We start from the raw sequence: 4,458 nt of genomic DNA, 5'->3' as shown, positions 1-4,458 counted from the left end.
TTGTGCATACAACATATACAGTCTCTAACATACCCAAAAGTTCTCGGACATCACACCATTCTGTATGAAGCGCTACTATGGAATTCACTCGGGTCTTTGAGGAAAGGAGTGAATTGACACCACTGAGTGAAAGACAGCATGAGTTCTTGATTGTTCTCAAGTAAATGCCAAAACCGTAAAGTTGAAGTTCAGCATCTCCATAGGTCCATCTAGTTTATATGAAGGCAGTACACACACACACACACACACACACACACACACACACACATCCCACCCCTTCACTTATATTCATCGTTTGAGAACTTTTCAACATGAGGGGTGAGAAGTCTCAGTCATCTATCATCTGTATGCTAGGGGGTTGCTATCAGGTCTTCGGGTATGGGACTGTTTTGGGGACAAGATAACTCTTCCTGTTTCCAGGAAATTACCCTCAGGTATTTCATGTTGCTCTGCAGAAAGAGCCAACCCTTGACTTATAAAGACGGGAATGAGCTTTTCCTTAAGATTGGAATGCAGGACCAGGAATAACCATATCAACCTTTAACCTTTTGGAGGGAGGCATGTGTCATGGGGAGAGTGCAGATGGAAGGTGAATCTGGGAAGGGGACAAGCTTTTGCTTCTAAGAGAGGCAAGTGCAGGCACTGGCTTCTGGTGTGACTCTCAGGATCAGTCACCTCTTTGGGGTCTGTTCATGTTGATGGTACTAACTAATGGGGGGAAGATTTCATGAAGAAAAGTGACTAGAGAAATGGGGAGTCCAGAGGAAGCTTGGGAAGTAAAGGAGGAAGGGATCTCGGAGGTGGTTGGGGATGAAGAAGACAGCAGAAAATTTTTTTTATCAACTACATTTACAAGTTAGAATAATCTGGGCAACTAAGACGACCTCTGCTGCTCAGCCACTCAGAGATTCTGCTGTGGGCACACTGAGGTGGAAACCAGGCAGGTGGCTATAAGTGCCCAACATAGATTCTAATGTGCATCTGGTGTCAAGCATTCTGCACCAGAGCAGAATGAGGAGCCCAGTCTTAATGGTCAGGCTGGAATCAGGTGGTTAGTTTTGCATGAGTTTGTGAAGGAGTGGAAAGAAAAACAGTGTAAACGCAAGGGTTGGAAGACTGTTTCTGTGCAGGCAGCGGAGCCTGTGCTGGTTTGTGTGGGTGTACAGCTTACAGTTAGCTGGTAGATTCTGATCTCATTTTGGGTTGAAAATCTGGCTAGGGTAGAAGTATTTGGGACTATGGAGAAGAAATTCCCTCTTTTTTTTTGTGGCTTCAAAGAGGAATTGTTTACTGTGCTCTGTGTGTGGGGGGGGTCCAACAAGACAAATTTGGAGCTGATGTTTGAAAGATGGAAGAAGGTTTTCTGATATATAATAAATACAGGTTCCATAAATAAATAAATAAATAAATAAATAAACAAACAAATAAATAAAGGAATATACTAATAAATAAAACAATCAATAGAACAACATACACCACTTTTGCCCTATTGGGGAAGTTCTGCTCTCATTTTACTGATCCTGGCGATTTAAATGCTGCTCTTGGTCATCTTGAAGTCACCAAGTCTGTCCATGGTAGGGCAAATAGTTGCCTTCCAAAGACCTTAGAGACACCTCAGGTGATGATTGACATTGGCTATCCACATAGAGAAGAGAGAGGAGAAGGGGAGATATATCTTCTCACACCCAAAATTGTGGGATTGGGTGGCAGGCTTGGGAGCCAGCGCTGGGCTGTGTGTGGGGTCTCTTCAGTCCAGGATGACCAGCCTTGTCCTTGGGAGGCTTCATGTGGAAGGAGGGGATGAGCAGGAGGTTTAGGTGAACTCAATCTTTCCACACACAAAAGGTGTAGCAGGCACAACTTCCAGTTCAACGAAGCTCCCCCCATGAGCCAACCAGCTGGCCTGGTTGGACACACGTGCTGGGGACAGGAGGTACTGATCACAGGATAGGAGGGTAGTGAAGAGACTGGCAAGATGGCACTCTTGTTAAGTAGGGAGTCAGCTGTCCAGGGCATCAGCTTCTGGAGCCACCAGCCAATGCTCATATCCTCCTCAGTGTCTTGCCATGTGGTTCTGCTTGCTGGGTGGGCTTGCCTTGTCCTACTAGGAGACCTGCATGTGGACAGGGAAATATGCAAACAGTGCACATTAACCAAGTGGCCAAGGAAACACTGTGCCCTAAAAGCAGATGTTCATAATGCAGGCTTTGTAAGTAGATTTTCAAAGGGATGATAGCTTAAAGTTTGTGCAAAGTTTTGAGTCGCTTCATGTACATTCTTCTACAAAGGATGCCGGTAACTTTCATCTAGTCTTAAAAGATTAAAAACTAAAAACAATATAAAGGGATTCCAAGTTATTTGTGTGTTCAGCCCATTAGAAAAACACAAAAGGATCTACAGAAATGGGTGGGAACTCATACACTGCTCCTTAGTATTCCAGGCACGGAAGTTTGCAGAAACCAGGCTCATTGGATGCATCAGAGCTCTTCGGTATAGCCAGGATTTCTCTCATTGACTCATGCCCACATTGCTGAAGCCTCCTTCTTGACTGTGTGTTTATATTATTGAACTTATAGTGGTCAAATTTTCTTTAGCAGCTCTTTTTTTGGGGGGGGGCACTTGTACATACTGCTTTATGTAACAGCTGAAGTTCTAAAGAAGTGAATGAACCCAATTTTAAAAATAAAACAAAAACCATTTTTTGAAGGTATTAAGGAAGTTGTTCTTGGATAAAGCCAAATTATGGGAACCCTTTCCTTTCCTGAATTTTTGTTTGGTGTGTGTGTGTGTGTGTGTGTGTGTGTGTGTGTGTGTACATGTGTGTGTATGACTGCATGTCTACATGTGTATGTATACATGTATGTGCACGTAAGTGTGAAGGCTGGAGGTCTGTCTATATTGGGTGTCTTTCTCAGTAGCTCTACACCTTGTTTTTTGAGACAGGATCTCTCTGAGCCTGGAGCTCACTCGTCTACCTAAACTGTCTAGCCAGTAAGCTACTGAGTGACCTTCCTCTCTGCCAGCCTCCTCATCACTGGGATACAGATGCGTGTTGTCATGCCTGATTTTTAGGTGGATATTTGGTATCTGATCTCAAGTTCTTATGCTTGTGCTTCAAGCACTTTCCCCTGGGAGCCATCTCTCCAGTCCCCTGTCTAGATTCTGTCTACAGTATTAACCATGGCACGTATGTTTTTGTGATTCCAGATTAAGTAACATAATTTTGCCTTTTATGATTTTATATATATATGGCTTCAGTTTTAGGAAGAAAAATCCAAAATATTTACATAGATGGTTAAATAAACCTGTCACGATGCTCTGGAATTAGAAGATAAACCCCTTACATATACGAGCAGGGGCTGGTCTAAAATGTGTTTTAGAAAAATGTTCCTCTGTGTACCCTGTTCACCAGAATAGCAGCTATGCAATTCTGTAGATGCCAGTTCCCATTTCTTCAGGAATGTGATTAGTCAGAATGGGTCAGAGGTACTGAGTGTGCCACACTCTGCCAGCCCTTGATACCTGGCATCGGACAGAAGGACAAACATGGCAAGATGGGGGAGGAGGTTGAGTACAAGGTAAGCACATGTGAGCAGAGGCCTGAGCTGAACTCATAGTGGACTTGATATTCACAGAGCACACCACACAGATACTCATGTGCAAAAGTCATATCACCAAGAAGACGGCCTTAACAATCACATCCTTTATTATTTATCCTTGATAGTAGTCCTTATACCATTAGTATATCAATTCCATTATATGTCTTATATCATAGTGATGCTTCAGGCAGCATCAATTTTTATATAGAAAACATTTTAACTGTGTGGTTGACTTTTGTCCCTTAGTTTTCCTAAGGCAAGGCACAAGCAGCTCATGGTTCTCTGTGGTGTGCTCTCAGAAGCTTAAACACTTTGTGGGGTGCATATGGCATTGAGAAGGAGCCTCTTTGGTATCACACAGAAAAAAGTGAAGGTCAATACAATTCAAAACCTGGCCTCAGAAGCTCAGCTTCCCTGGTCCCAGGTCAGCCTGTGTCAATAAACATCATGTTTGATATGTACAGGGCTGGGTGAAAATACCAACTTTACTAAAGGTAAAAAACACAAGACCATTTTTTTTTCTGCATAAAGTTTGTAATTAATCCAACTTGAAAGCTATTTACTTTATTACTAAAAAGTGTCCTATTTCTCTTCTCATGAATGTGCTCAAGGAAGGAATTCTTTGATTTTGTTAGTGGTTCTTGGGACTAGAAAAAAATTTTCTTTTTGCCTGTTTAAGAAAATCCATGGCACGAGTCAATGAGAGACAGTCCTTAGTTTTCTGGTGTCTGTCCTTGCGTGCATGTTCATGTGTACATGCAAGCATAAAGAGTCATGTGGGGAAGTGTCTCCGTCTCCGTTCATCTGATATGCATGCACACAGTCTTTCTTTCTCTAATTAATTAGAAGTAATAGCTTC

Source organism: Mus pahari, chromosome 5, assembly GCF_900095145.1.
Source record: "Mus pahari chromosome 5, PAHARI_EIJ_v1.1, whole genome shotgun sequence".
In the NCBI taxonomy this organism is placed as follows: Eukaryota; Metazoa; Chordata; class Mammalia; order Rodentia; family Muridae; genus Mus; species Mus pahari.
The sequence above is the reverse complement of the archived record's forward strand: the minus strand, read 5'-3'. Positions refer to the sequence as shown.